Source organism: Myotis davidii, unplaced genomic scaffold, assembly GCF_000327345.1.
Source record: "Myotis davidii unplaced genomic scaffold, ASM32734v1 scaffold2102, whole genome shotgun sequence".
Taxonomy (NCBI): Eukaryota; Metazoa; Chordata; class Mammalia; order Chiroptera; family Vespertilionidae; genus Myotis; species Myotis davidii.
Genome location: NW_006292991.1, coordinates 47,661 through 64,114, shown reverse-complemented (window position 1 = coordinate 64,114; position 16,454 = coordinate 47,661). Strand labels below are relative to the sequence as shown.

The 16,454-nt window shown below is 42.0% G+C and overlaps 1 long non-coding RNA gene across 1 annotated transcript; it reads right to left on the bottom strand.

The window, feature by feature from the left end:
* Positions 1–9,736: 9,736 nt before the first annotated feature.
* On the bottom strand, positions 9,737–13,634 carry LOC107183519. Its single transcript, XR_001514309.1, has 3 exons — positions 13,602–13,634; positions 10,416–10,419; positions 9,737–9,746 (listed from the first exon to the last, which is right to left on the bottom strand). It is a non-coding gene; the product is annotated as an uncharacterized LOC107183519 (long non-coding RNA).
* Positions 13,635–16,454: the final 2,820 nt, after the last annotated feature.

The window sequence follows — 16,454 nt, the reverse complement described above, 5'->3', positions numbered from 1 at the left end:
GTGGGGGGTGTGTGTGTGGTTGTGTGTGTGTGTGTGTGTGTGTGTGTGTGTGTAAGAGAGAGAGAGAGAGAGAGAGAGAGAGAGAGAGAGAGGAGTAAAACAAAACAAACAGACATAATGAGATAGAGGAATGAGGAATGAGGAGAGAGGTACTGTTGTGTCACTTATTGGAAGCACCTTGCTCTCCATAGAGCAATTTAGCTATTTAGCTTACCTAGCACATTATAGCACTCCTCTTTCAGGAAACGTTGCTGCTGCACTATCAGAAGCCCTGTGTGTTACAGCTGTTTTTTAAAGAATTTAAATGCATGTGTTTCCATCCTTTCATATTTACCTGGGCTTCTTTATGACCAAAGTCATTTACTTATTTACAAAATGGCCTGTTGAGGTCATGGGTGCACTAAATTAGACTTTACAGAAGTAATACTTAAACACTGTTGAGATTGGACTTGGCACATGATTAGGGCTTGACAAATGTTAGTAATTACTATTATTCACCCTTCTGACTTCCTATGGTGTTCAAGAAACAGTATCATTTAAAAATAATAAGAACAATCATAACATTTGCAGTCAATATTTATTTAACCTGGCACTGTTTTTAAAAGATGTATGTTTATATAAATGATAGAGATATTGATGTGGAATTAACAGGAAGACCTATAGGGCAGAGACCATTGCAAATAGTTTATAAGTATAAAATAGATACATTACTGATAAGGAAACTGAGGAACAGAGATTAGATATTTTGCCTAAAACCTAATAAATTATGATAATGTTTATTAAGATATCAAAAGTTATTTTAGCTCTAGCCAGTTTGGCTCAGTGGATAGAATGTCAGCCTGTGGACTAAAGGGTCCAGGTTTGATTCCAATCAAAGGCACATGCCTGGGTTGTGGGCTCGATCCCGGTAGGGGGTGTGCAGGAGGCAGCCAATCAATGATACTCTCTCATCATTGATGTTTCTATCTCTCTCTCCCACTTCCTTCCTCTCTGAAATCAATACAAAATATATTTAATTTTTTAATTATTTTAAAACTTGTGCCCTTTAATCCATAGTCAATGAATTTAATTTACTACAATTTTACTCTAATTTTGTAGAGACAAACATATCAATCTCTACCTGAAAGCTCTTTCATCTCGACAATCTGACCTGTCCACATTTCCCAGTGAATTATTTCCATATACCCCTATTTCTACAGAGCTGACTAACTAGATTTCCTGCCCTCTGTTGCTCCAGCCTATCTCTGTCAGCATTAATGAATTTACCTTCCTAAAATCACTATTTTCAGCTGATGTCCTAACACTGGCACACTAGAGTGAAGCTCATACCTGTACTGCTTGCTGGAGTTACTCTAAACCCATGGGCATTGCCTTTTGGAGTCTCATTCAGGACATATATACATCAATGTTTTCAACTTGTTCCTGGATGCCAAGGAGGAATCCAGCACTTCCAAATCTTCTATCAGATAATTCTCCTAAATACACAGAAACGCTTTTTGCATGACTGTGTTCATCACATTATCAACGTGACCCAAATGACTGCCTATGCAGATCCTTAGGGCTTGAGTGGAACTTTAATACAATGGCCCAACTCCTGGTACTATGAAAAACACATCTGTCCTCCCCAGTATTGTTGATGATACTGAGGAGGCTTATATGTATGTCTTTTGAGCACAGGCTGCCCCAAGGACCTGTTTCCTTTGCATTTACAGTGTCCTCTCTGCATCTTGTCTCATAAAACTTTTGTGTGTCATTTTTTCCTCATCCTGGAAACTACCCTTATTCCTCCCTTAATTTACAGCACGACATCCCTAAAGCCTATCACTTGATCTTGAAGTACTTTGTTTGGAAAAGCATTATTAACTGATATTTGGATGCAGTGAGGGGGAATATGCACTCCAATTACTTCTGACAATAACTTAATCATACTATCAGACATTGTGTGAAAAATTGTCAGGCATTTTCTACCATCTGGGTATCTCCTTATAGCCCATCTCATCTCACTATAATTTTGAAATCCCCTTTCATATTTCTCTTGCTTTTCATATTTTCTTTCCTTTTCCAAAAGTTTCCTGGGAAACATCAAGTTCTTTCTATGTATTTAAGCAAAACATTGTCTTGATTCAGAAGATCCAGTCTTGGAACCAGGAATCTGCATTTTAACCAAAGTGACAATAAGGCATTCCTCGCATTAGCCTACTTTTTTGGCATAATTATCAAAGCCCTCTGTTTCTCTCTCAGATGTGTCCTGGTTTACAGGTATTTTACGGTCATCCTAAATTAACAAATACTCTTGATTATTCCACATTTGTGGGTCTATGAATCATACTTTGCTGTAATGCTTGAAGGAGAAAAACATATTGTCACCTTTTTCTCTAAAATGAGGCAATATGTAGCCATCTTGTGAGATAAGAAGACAGACTACATAAAGAAAAATGTGAATTGAAGCTTGAAGTTTCAAAGAATGTTCTCTGTCTCACTAGTATTTTGTTTTTTTTTTCCATGCATTTCACAACTCTCTTTCTTCTCTAAGTCCTTATGTTTGCAAAGGGCTTTAGATATTTAAAAGACATAAGGTTGTGCTAGGATTGATAACATCTAAAACTCAATCAGGTGAAGTTTCTAGGTATGTAAAACACATGTGACAAGAGATTATTTCATGCCATAAGTGAGCATGTAAATTTCAAATGATCTCTAATATGTGTTACCAGCCTCACATAATATATGCTATATAATCAAAGGCTAATATGCAAATCAACCAAACTCCGGAATGACTGGTCGCTATGACGCGCACTGACCACCAGGGGGCAGACGCTCAATGCAGGAGCTGCCCTCTGGTGGTCAGTGCACTCCCACATGGGGAGCACTGCTCAGCCAGAAGCTGGTCTCACAGCTGGTGAGCACAGCAGCAGTGGCAGGAGCCTCTCCCAGCTCCGCAGCAGCACTAAGGATGTCCGACTGCTGGCTTACACCCACTCCCCTGAGGCCCTTGAGGAGCAGACCTAAGCCGGCAGTCAGACATCCCCGAGGGATTCTGGACTACGAGAGGGCACAGGCCGAGCTGAGAGATCCCCACTCCCAAGTGCATGAATTTCATGCACTGGGCCTCTCTCTAGTGTGTTAATAAGGAACTGCCTTATCTTATCTCCTCTCTTATCCAATTTGATTGTAAAAACTGAAAATTCAAAACCTAAAAATAATTTGAAAGTTCCTAAGGTCAAGTGTCTTTCAATAGTTTCAAGGAAAAGAAATCTATGAGAAGTATAATATGCTTTTTTTAAATCAAAAATCTTACTATGGATTTTCATATTAATTGAGTGATGTAGTTAGTATATTTCCAATAAATCTAACCAGACCTATTAAAATGGGGCATAATGTTGGTACGACTGTCTTAGTGATGTGTGCACTGAGAAAAGGCAATCTTAGGTGGCATTTTCATGAGTCTTTACAGTACCTGAATATCTTTACTAAAAAAAAAAAATCTGGTCCTGTGATTTACCCCAATAATTGACTCCAACAAATATCTCTTCTTTTATAAGCATAGATAAAATTTTAGCTGTGAAGAATGGGAAATGTTGATTGGAAAAATATTTCATAGTGCTCCCAAATACCAATTCACCATACATGATTTCAGAAGCATAGGGCTATTTCTTAGAGGAACGCGATGTAGTTAGGGAACATGTAATTGCATAAATACTGAATACGCAGGGGATAATGTCACAATTTACTGCCTTGCTTTTCCTTTAGAGTTCATTTCAATGCTTAGAATGACACTTACTTTCTGCCTTGTGCTTGGTCTGTATCTGTCTTCAGCTGCTGATCTATGGGGTAATAACACCCTGGGGAAATCTGGTCCACTGCTAAATGTGTTTAATCCTTTATACTCTTACACCCGCTGAAAATCATTATTGGCATTTTCAATTTATTTATTAGGCAGACCTTTAATGTCAACCCACAAGTTTAGGTAGCACATCTTATGTAAATCATCTTTATAGCAATGCTTTATATTACATAATTGCAGAAGACATACTGTTTGTACACAAACAGATATTTACCACATTGACAGTTTTTATAATGGCCGAGGCATAAATATCCATACCCTGTTGTATTTAAATAAAAAATATATATATTTCCAGAAGCCATGGTAGGACGGATTTTATAGGATTCATGAGGCAGTGAAGCTATGGAAACAGATTTAAAAACTAATCTGACATTCTCTCTTTAGATATGTAATTTTCTCAAGGTGCAATCATTTTCTTATGTCTAAAAAGAAGGCTATTACAAGTACTATAAAATACTGTGGCAATTTCCCAGCCAACACATAAAAAACAGAAGGAATTTGAACATTCTAAAAGTAGATCTAGCTTCCCAGATCTCATCGCTTCTACATAGAGTCCAGCAGGAGCTGCAGGTATTTGGTCTAGGGCTGCGCTTCCCCACTGGCCATCAGCAGAGATCAGGTGGGGACCAATAGGCTTAACATAAGACTATCCGTTCCAACCCAACAAACTTCTGTTTGCAACAATTAAAGAGCTTCCTATATATTTAATCCCCCCAACCTCTCACCAACATTGTATATCTTAAATTCCTCGGGACTTATGTCATTTATATATTTTATCCTCATTTGTATTAACCACTGAAAAAATACTACATTCCCAAACACCCATTATCTCCCATATTATAGCCTCCACATAATTAGGCACATCTATTTTGTTATCCCTGTCTCCCTCTTACCCAAACCCCTGAAATTTTTCTACTCTTAATTCTGGAATTCATAGTCTGTTATCAGCAAAAACCCATTGTCTTCTCTGAATATTCCCTTAGCCTCCATTTCTACCTGAAAATTCTACAATGATTTCTCTGCAATTCTCTCAAAGGTGGTTGCTTTGTTTTCTTCCAAAGTCCTCCTAACCCTGGGTCTGAAGTCAAACTGATTTACTTCCATCTTCATTAAAATTATGGCACCTTGAATCTCATCTCATTGGATTTTATCTCTTACAATTTATCATTATTGCATTCATTTACCAATCCCCATCTTACTCTGTGATATTTGTTGATGATATCACCTTCTTAAAACCTCATGGTTCTTCAGTATTGATAATTTCAATAAACATATAAATATTTGTAATATTTCAATTCCTTTAATTCTGTTATTCCAAAAATGCTATCTTCCAGGATATTTTTACTTTTCATGGAAATACTGCTCATATCCTTGTCATTGCCAATAACTCCTAATTGGAATCTACACTGATAAAAGAGAAACATGGTAATTGGCGAACGACCGCTACCCTTCCCATTGGCTAATCAGCGAGATATGCAAATTAACTGACAGCCAAGATGGCGGCCGGCAGCCAGGCAGCTTGAAACTAACATGAGGCTTGCTTGCCTCAGTGACGGAGGAAACCAACGTTCCCTGCCTGCGGCTGCAGGCCTCTGAGCCGGCAGTTTGAAAGTCTGTAACAAATACCACCGGACTTCAGCCAGCAGATTCGCAACATTGTATGCAAAGGCCAGAAACCTACTACCTAGGCTGGCCAGGCACCCCAGTGGGGACCCCCACCCTGATCCAGGACACACTTCAGGGCAAACCAGCCGGCCACCACACGTGCACCAGGCCTCTACCCTATATAGTAAAAGGGTAATATGCCTCTCAGCACCGGGATCAGCGGAGCCGCGAGGCCTCCCAACACCGGTATCAGCGTAACAGGGGGCAGCGCCCAAATCCCCTGATCGGCCCTGCTCTGTGTGTGACAGGGGGCGGGGCCACAACCCCACCCCCCACGGGCCCTGCTCTGTGTGTGACGTGTTAGAGTCTCTCCTGCCTCCTCAGCAGCACTAAGGATGTCTGACTGCAGCTTAAGTCTGCTCCCCACTGGCAAGTGGACATCCCCCAGGGGCTGCCTGGCTGCCAGAGGGATGTCTGATTGCCAGCTTAGGCCCAATCCCCCGGGGAGCAAGCCTAAGAGCAGCAGGTGGGCCCCCCCCGAGGGTCATCCCCCAGACTGCAAGAGGGCACAGGCCGGGCTGAGGGACGCCCTCTGCCCCCCAAGTGCACAAATTTTTGTGCATCGGGCCTCTAGTGTATATATATAAAAGCCTAAGTGAGCCTTATGACTGGTCGCTATGACACACACTGACCACCAGGAGGCAGACGCTTAACGCAGGAGCTGCTTCTGGTGGTCAGTGTGCTCCCACAGCCAACCTCCTGTGGCCAGCCAGCCAACTTCCCACAGTCCCTCCCCAAAGCCGGCCAGCCAACCTCCCATGGTCCCTACTTCCAGCCAGCTGGCTAACCTCTCACGGTCCTTCCCACCCCCTGGACTGGGCGAGATGGCCCCAATCAGCCCTGATTGCCGACCAAGCCAAGGGACCCCAACCATGCACGAATTTGTGCACCGGGCCTCTAGTATAACTATAAGTTTTAAGATTAGGTAGGTTAGGTATAGTAGCAAACAATTCTTACAGTTTATGTGATCAAAACAAAACAAAACAAAACAAAACAAAATATTATTGCTCACACAAATTCTGTTGTGTGTCAGGCAACTCTCCAAGGTACTTCCCTCCAATGGCTGATCCCATGGTATACTGGTGTTGAGTTGTAGCTGTAATGATTTCCGCATCAGTGGGAGACAGATGTTCACACTGGAAATTGAACCCTCCCTCTGGGTAGTGTGCCTATCCAGAATCGCATTGTCACATATCCAACTTTATAACCACCCCTCCAATGTTCCCAGCTTATTTCCTCTAAGACACTAACCTCATCATTACTTTAAATAAAGTGGGGCTAAAATTCATTGAATTCATAACATGTTCACTGTCTCACTTTCAAGATACTCCTCCTTTCCTATTCAAACCCAAATTAGATTCCACAGTAAATCATTACTTCCCTCTCTATGCCCTCATCACGTTTGCCATTTCTTCCAATATTCACAGTTGCTTGACTATAGTATGTCTTCAGTAATGCTGAAAAATGTTTCTTTATACACTTTTTTCAGGTCTAGTGAATACAAACAGCCATTTGTCTGGGCTTATTTTTTGCATTTATCACTATAAATATCAAGTGCATTCCCTTAATTTATTAACTCTTCCACTTATCTAGAGTAGTATTCAGTTTACTCCTGTTCTTTCCTCAGATATGACACATGGTTTGTCATCCACATTCCCAAATGATAACTTTTTATTTTGCTATGAGTGGTAGCGTCATCAAAAGAGAAGTTCCTCAAACTCACACCATCTCACCTGTTCATCTATCATCATCAATATCCATACTTTTGCCTCCTGACCCATTTGTAAAGATGAAATGTATTGCCTGTATCTGAGGAGAAGCTCTATTCTTGTGCACTAGATTCTCTTACCCACTGAGGGACATGTTTTTTTAGCCATCCTCCCCTTTATCCTATAATATCAAATTGAGGTTTCCATTACATCTTCACATTAGTGAACAAAACTGTTATTGGACAACCTATGTAACTGCAAATCCTGTCTACCCGAATTTCAATAATGTTTTAAAATAACTTTGTTCTCCATACCTTACCTTAACATACATAATTTGCCTCTTAAATCTTTGTGATTGTCCCTTAAGATGTTTCTAGTCCTCCAGTAGTAGTATCTCCCAGAACACAACTAATCCTCCCCATCTCCCCTGCTTCTGTCATATCCAAGTCATAGTCAATTCTTGCTTAGAAATGTTCTCTTACCTTCATGGAATAGTATAAATAGGATGATAATTAGGCTTATTCTTTGCATGTTTGCCTTTATTAGTTTATTTATGATAGAGAAGACATGTTCCTTTTAATATTTAACTATATTTAGGTAATTCTTTAGCTTAAACCCTTTCTATCTGAAACAATCTAATCTTACTATGGCCCGGAAGGTTCTACTTCAGCTGGCTTCCACCTGCCACTCTGTCTCATCACATCCTGCTCTGCTTCAGCCCCTCATTTGTGTCCACACTGTCCCACAGCTGCTACTTGAACATGCCAAATATGTGCTCCACCTCAAGGTCTTTGCATAGTTTCTTTTCTTTTTTTATTTTTTGTCCCTGATATCCTTGATGTTCTTATGGATCACTTCCTGATCTGCAACAAGTCTTTGTTCAAGTTTCACCTTCTCAATAAAACTATTCTGACCACTCTATTAAAGGTTTACTTCCCTGACCACTAGAATCCTCCTTTCTCATCTCTAGATTCCATACTATTTGTACTTTTTGATTATATAATTTATTTATTTACTAGGGGCCCAGTGAAAGCATCCTCTCAGCCCAGCCTGCACCCTCTCTAATCTGGGACCCCTCGGGGAATGTCCTACTGCCAGTTTAGGCCCAATTGCTGCGGGATTGGGCCAAAAACGACAGTTGGACATCCCTCTCACAATCCGGGACTGCTGGCTCCTAACCACTCGCCTGCCTGCCTGCCTGCCTGATTGCCCCTAACCGCTTCTGCCTGCCAGCCTGATCGCACCTAACTGCTCCCCTGCCAGCCTGATTGACACCTAACTGCTCCCCTGCCAGCCTGATCTTGCCCCCAACTTCCCTCCCCTGCTGCCCTGATCTCCCCTACCTGCCCTCCCTTGCCAGCCATCTTGCAGTGGCCATCTTGTGATGATGTGAGGGCAGCCAAATTGTGATGATATGGGGGCAGCCATTTTGTGATGACATGGGGACAGCCATGTTGTGATGATGTGGTGGCAGCTATCTTGTGATTACGCGAGGCCGAGATGCCACCTAGGCTTTTATTAGTATAGATCAGTTGTCGGCAAACTCATTAGTCAACAGAGCGAAGCATCAACAGTACAACGATTGAAATTTCTTTTGAGAGCCAAAATTTTTAAACTTAAACTATATAGGTAGGTACATTCAACTTTAAGTTCAACTTTAAATGCACGGTTTTCATCTTCTGGGTTTTTTTTGCTTCTTTGTAGCCATCTCAAACAGGGCACCTAAAAAAATGTTTCATTTTATAATAATAAAGCCACCAACAGGAAAGTATTACAATTCTTAAATTGATGACAAAAATACGTGTAGGATTTGCAGCTGGTTGGAAAAATACAGGTAACTTTATGCTTCGAGTAGGTACTTTTGTCATTTTGCGATTTGCAGACGCGACTAGCACTAATCACTGCACAATGAGACTGCTGACTGACTAGCTCACTCAACTAGTGCATGAATCGCGTGCACCTCCCCCATTGCGTATCCCACAGTCAGCCTGAGCCAAGTCTGCCGTCGCCCAACTGACCGACAACCCCCACTTCTTCTAACGCCACTTCTTCAAAATAGACTCGCCCAGGCCGAAAACCAACTTCTGCGCATGGGCCACAAAGTTTCAATCGCACTGTACGTGCGTGCCCGCATGTGGCATTTTTTGGAAGAGCCTCACTCAAGGGGCCAAAGAGCCGCATGTGGCTCACTAGCCGCGGTTTGCCGACCACTGGTATAGATCTTATTTATGCTTACTTTCCACTAAACCAGGTGTAAGGTCTTTGAAGGCTGAAATTTCTGTCAATTTTGTTTATTGATATATTGGCTGAATTTCATTAGCCCTATAGTGTTAGATTATTCATAAAAATCTCAATAAACATATCCTATATAATAATAGACAAAAATGCAAATTAGCTATCCTTCCACAATGTTGAAGCCACACCCACCAGCAAATCCAAGTGACTATGCAAAATATCCGACAAAGATGGCAGGTAATTTTCATATGCAGGTGTCAAACGCCTCAGAAGGCGATGGCGGCCGTGGCCGCGGGCTCCTGGGACATTCGCTGGCCCTGGGAGTCAAGGCCGTAGCCATGCCCATGGGCTCCCGGGACTTTCATTAACCGTCACTCCACGACAAAGATGGCAGCGCCCATAGTGGCCAGGGGCAGGACGCTGGTGGCATTGCCCCGGCAACTCGAGCCCAGCATCTGGCCTGGCTGCCTGGAGGGAGGGGAGGGGAGGGGCCTCAGGCTGCAGTCCACAGCAAGGGATGCTGGGCTCACGCAACATGAGCCCAAGTCTGCGCCCAGGACGCGGCGGAGGAAAGGGAGGGCAGGGGTCTTGGGCCAGAGTCCATGGCGAGGGATGCTGAGCTCACTGTGATGCCAGCCCAGAGTCCGTGCCGAAGGAGGGGAGGGGAGGGGCCTGAGCCGGAGTCCCTGGCAAAGAATGCTGGGCTCGCGGCAACACCTTCAGCTTTAGAAGTTATTTACTAACCACCAGTAAGTAAACAACTTCTAAAGCTGAACATGTGTGCTTGGCCAGGTGAAAAGAAGGGAGGGCAAGGACCTCGGCCGGAGTCCGCACCCCGGCTGGGCAGAGGGAGGAGAGGGCAGGAGCCTTGGGCCAGAGTCCATGGTGAGGGATGCTGGCATCATCGTAGGCTGGGCTGGGGGACCCCCCCCCCCCCCCCCGCCCCATGTGTGAATTTCGTGCACTGGGCTACTAGTATTAAATAATCAGATGAATGAATTCTGCCACTCAAATTGGGCATTTTTCTCACAATTTCCAGGTAATACAGAATCAATTCCTTTGCATTCCTTTTCCTTAAGAGAAATGTATTCTCAGTAGCTTTCTTTAACATACATAATTTGCTTCTTTATTCCTTGTGATTGTCTCCTAACACATATCTACTCTTCCAGTAGTATCTCCTTTCAATTCATTTTGTTCATGACTACAGAATAATCTTCTAAAAGTGCAATTTTATTAGATTGTTCTTTTACTTAAATTCAATTATCACATATCATTCTTGTTCACTGGATAGAATGTAAGTCCCTTAGGAAGGCAGGTTAGGCTTTTACACTCATGCCTTTAACTACTCTTTAGCTTCACTTCTTCCCAGACTCCGGTGTTCACACTAATTCCCAACTATGATTACTGTAAACTGTATTTTCGTCTCCTGCACACTGATCTGTGTCATGGTAAGACTATTTTTTGTATATATCATGGCATAATTAGAATCTAAAGTATAAGTGATTGTCTTAATTCTTTCAGGTTGCAGGAGCATATTACCACAGACTGGGTGGCTAGTAAATAACAGGAATATATTTCTCATTGTATGGAGTCCAAAAGTCTGAGATCAGAAGCCAAACATGGTCAGATGAGGAGCCAGGATAGAAAACTAAATGTATCCTCAATAGCCAAAGGAACTAGGAATCTCTGTGGATTTATCTCATAAGAGCATGAATCACATTCATGGGGTCTCCACCTTTATGGCCTAAATCATTTTCCAAAGGACCCACCTATAATGACCATTAACTTTTGGGGTTAAGATTTTAACATATAAATTTTAAGAGAACACAAGCATTCAGAACACAAGCAGTGATTAATAAATATCTGTTGCAAAACCAAAAATTAATTTGCTACTTTTCATCCTGTATCTTGTCTTCTTATCTCCATAGTTCAGCATGTTCCATTATTTTTGCCTGGGACTCCATCTTCTCCTTTCTTTATCTGGCTAGTGACTTGTGTCTTTCAAATTTCAGCTCATGTGCCAAATTGTTTCCAAGGATTTTCTCATCCTAGAATAGAAATGTGTTGTCTGTTCTTCATATGTCTCTTCATGATATCGGCTATGGCTTATGTACTAACAGTAAAACCACAGTAATAGTTATTACAGTCTCTATGTGATTAATAACTGATTGATTGTCTTCTCTATTGGGCCCTAAGGGCAGCTATCATGTTTCCTGCAGTTTATCTCAGTAGAGAGCATAATGCTTGGTATGTTATACAATTAGTTAATGTTTCTATGATGAATGAACTAATATCAAATTATATATTGTATGCAAGTATTGCAATAACCATGAAAAATGTTGCTTCTGCCCTTGAATCCACTGCCCTGAGGAAACTTTGGACAAGAGATATGCAATGACTTGCTCAAATCACAAAGTAAATTAACACATAGAAGAAAGGGATCCCAGATAATCTGATTCCAAGGTCATTGATGGCAAAGGAGATGTTTTCTTTTACTCCTTGAACATTAGGAAGGTCACCACACAGCTAGCCCTTTAAGGAGTACATTACACAGTAAAAGTCAAATAAGGATTATCCCCAATGACAGTGAGATATTGTTGCATGGGTTTTCTAGCCTCAACATAACCAGCCAACTTCCCTCTCAAGTGGAAATATGTTTTTTATGTGTTTTTGTTAAATACCAATCTTGATCTATTTTCTTACGTGATAAGCAGTTGGAATATAAGTTCAAAAAGATATTTGGTATATTTGATCTCACTAGAGAATGCATCCATTCTGTTTATTCAGCTAAATAGTTCCAGGAATATACAGAAAGCGTGAAGAAAACTTTAAGGATTTAATTTGTTTTAAATTTAGAATTTATAGCTCCTCACAATGGAAGACCCAGAACAGTCCTACAGAGGAATGCTTAGATCTCTTATTGACATACACTAGAGGCCCGGTGCACAAAATTCGTGCACAGGAGGAGGGGGTCCCTTATCCTGACCTGCACCCTCTCCAATCTGGGACCTCTGGCTCCTAACCGCTCACCTGCCTGCCTGCCCTAACCACTCTGCATGCCAGCCTGATCCCCCTAACTGCCCTCCCCTGCTGACCTGGTCACCACTAACTGCCATCCCCTGCTGGCCTGGTTGCCCCTATTTGCTTTTTTTTTTTAATTTTATCCCCTTCACACGCAATTATATTTGACTTCCTTATTGGCTTCTCCCCCTCACACATTTTTTCTCTCTCCTTTATGTAACACTTTTTCCTACTGACTCATCATTTATAAACTTTTCTTTCTCTCTCATCCTACCTTTCTCATAAATTCTTCTCTACTTACTTCCACTGTTTTAATACCTATCTATTTGCCTAATTATTCACTATCATTTACCTTTTTTTTTCTGACTCCTACTTTTAAAATCTGTCCTTAGTACACAATTATACTTGATTTTCTATATAGCTCCTATAGTTCACTCATACATCCTCTTTCCTTTTTTAACTCTGCTCTCTACTAACTCCTTTATAAAGTTCTTCCCTCTCTCCTTCCCTTCTTTCCCATCCTCCCCGCTTCTCTCTCACTCTTTTACTCTTTTTACAGGCTAATTAAAAATTCTATCCTTTCATCCTGTCTTAGTATTGACCTGTAGCTGCCTCTGTTTGGGCACTCGGGCTCCTCTCACACTGGCCTTGAGGGGCCGAGCGACAACTGTGTCTTGCCTATGGTGGCCTGTGCCTCCCCCATGCAAGTCGGGGGAAGGTGCCGTGGGGCTGGGGCCAGCATCGCAGGGACTGCTGCGTTACATGCGTGCACATGTGCATTTGTGCACGCGTGAGGTTTTCTCCCTTTGAGTGCCAAAGCAGGGGACACAGAGGCCTTTCCCACCCCCTGGCGTGCTCGCTCTCATGCCTCGAGCAGCTCTCTATCCACTCCCTTCTGGATTTCTCAGGCGACAGGCATGCTTGTGTAGATACTGTCTGGGCCGGGCTTGTCCTTGGAGGGCGTTCTGCCCAGGATGCAAGCCCCCATTCAGTTCAGACAGGGCAGATGAATGGATGGATGGATGGATGGATGGATGGATGGATGGATGGATGGAGAAAGCCAGGGCGGCTTCCCTGTGGTGTGAGGGTCACCTGTGGTCTCCATGGTGGCGGGGCCAGGGCCACGCAACAGGAGGCTTCGAGGTTGTGCGCTTGGGAGGATCTCCAGGGTCCCGGATGCCCGCAGGGCCGCCTTTTGTGTCTGTGGTGGTGGGATCCCCACAGTGTTTACTCGGTGGCTTGTCCAGGTTAGGTGCCTTACCTCGATGTCCACTCTCTGTTGTTGCGCCCAGGCCCTTCCTTTGTGTTGGGTCCACACCCTCTTGATTTGCATGCACGACCCCTCCTGGGGGCCACCACTGACACACACATCCCCTGGTTGGCATCTGCCCACCACGCCCCAAGAACTGGCCTTCTGCCGTGCTGGTATTGCCTCTCAGCCCCCCCACCTCGGGGGTGTTGGTGGTGGTGTCCGCGGGCAGAGTGCTCTCAGTTCGGGCACAATGTTTTGGGGGTGTTTATTGGGCACGTGCACCTGGGAGAAAAAGAGGACTCCGGTGCTGGGAGCAGGGAAGCCAGACTCATGCAAGTTCCCCTGCTGCCTGCACAGCCTCCTGCTGGTCTGTCAATATGCATATTGGTCCAATTTGCATATTACCTCTTTATTATATAGATGTTACATTTAAAGTTGAGGAATAAAAAGACCCAACATAAAGATGACCCAAGGGATCAGTCCAAAGAGAAGGATGAAAGGAATAAATCATATACGGAATCCTGAAGCTATGAATAAATGTCAAAGATAGTGAGTGCTTTGAATAAGGGCCCTAAAATGGAAATAATTGTTTTAAGAACATTGACACTTTCTACTTATCCTTTGATCAAACATTTACATAACAGTATATAAAGGGAAGTGTGTGATGCTGGGGAAAAGTGACTGATACAATTTGTTTCCGAAACTAGTTTGCAGTGTAGTTAGATTTGATTGAATGATTGGCATTTTAACAAATCATGAAGGTTAAGAGAAATGAACATGAAATTATGGAAAGAAGGGTAGAAGTGCACAGCTTGCATAGGTAATGTCAAGTGGTTCATTGCAATAATCAGAGGGTATACAATAAGGAATACACAGGTGAGATAAGTTTTAAAGATAGATTTGTGTTAATTTACATCTCTATCTTCAGATCTACTGTATTATTTCCATTAACCTGACAGGATAGGCAGCCATAGGCTCCCTGTCTCAGTCACATGGAACTAGGGCTGGGAAAACTTTCTTAGTTTTTTGAGCCTATTAAGTAAGATATAGTGGGCTGAATGGTAGCCCCTAAAAGGATACATCCATGTTCTAATCCCCACAACCTCTGGATATTTCCTTATATGGTAAAATAGTAAACATTACCTTATATGGCAAATGATGTGGTTAAGGAGTTAAGAGGAGCAGGCTATCTTGGAATATTCTTGTGGGCAGTAAAAACAATTACAAGTGTTCTTATAAGAGGTAGACTGTGGAAGAAAAAAATATATAGAAGATACAGGTACACAAAGGAGAAGGTGATGTAAAACAGAGTAGAAAGAGATGCAACCAATGATAAACTAAGAAATGTTGATATCTATAAGGAACTGGAAGAGGAAATTAACAAATTCAGGAGAAAGTTCAGCTGCCTGGCCAAAATCTTGATGTCAGAGTTCTGCCCTCTAGAACCACAAGAAAATACATTTCTGGTGTTTTAAGTGACCAAGTTTGTGATCATTTGTTACAGCATCCTTAGGAAACTAATATATAAGAGAAATGACAATAATTTTTTCTCCCTTAGGTTAGAAGCTTGAGGCACATGCAAATATGTCACTTTCCTAAATGTTAGATGAATATTATTGTGTCATAGCATTAATATTTATCAGGATGTCTGCTGGGCAAGAATATTACATAAAATTTGAAGAAGAACTGAAGATGACTACTCTGGCTGCAAGGACTAAAAGTCTATGATCTCATTTAGACATCATCCATAATTAAAGTTATTGAAAAGATCTACCTACTTCTAGTCATGTGCATTTTTCTTACAAGTTTTTTGCTCTGTTGTAGCCACTCTTTAGCATTAGAATGAAACTCCCCACAATGTGGGTTAAATGTTAACACTGACAATGCTACACACACCAAGAGTGCAAGAAAAGGCTCATTACTTACATGGTGAGGCTTTTTAGGTCGAACAGGGCAGACCCCACAAGCTGATCCAAAAATATCTTGAGAGAGAATACTGACTCTAGGATCTTTGTTTTAAGTAGGTGGTGAGTTCATGTGCGAGTTCTGTGCGAGGCAGTGGCTTGTGTTTGCGTTTCCTGTGCTCATCAGCAGAGGAAGAACCAGGATTTCTCATCAGATTATCCAGATGTGGAAAAGCAAGTGAAAAGGGAGGAGTGAGAGTTGTCAGCAGTTCAATATCAACAAATGGAGTCATATTATCACTGTCTCACAAAATTAATTATTAAGTTTAGTAAATATTTATTGCTACTCGTGCCCTATCCCTTCTATAGTAGTTGATTTTTTTTCACTCTCTGGTTCATTCTATATTTTCTTCCATTTAGCAATTGAGGCTAAAGGAAACTTAGACTTTGTTTATGAATGAGGAGCACTGCTACCCTAGAATCATGTTAACTCATTAATGTTTACACATAAATGTTTATACTCATACACTTGTCAAAAACACAAGTTATCTGATAATCTGTAATTATCTGACACACCAAGCTTTCTTTTCTACAATGAAAGTAAGTATCACAAAGAGGCATGAATTTGTACTTGATCAGGTGAGAGGTCGTTAGGGTGTAAAGTTGAAATTTTATATAATGACTAGAGGCTTGATGTGCAAAGTTTGTGCACTCAGGGTGGTCCCACAGGCTCGCCTGTTCTCTCTTATAGTCTGGGAGCCCTTGGGGGGTGTCCAACTGCCAGTTTAGGCCCGCTCCCTGTGGAGAGCAGGTCTAAGCTGGCAGTT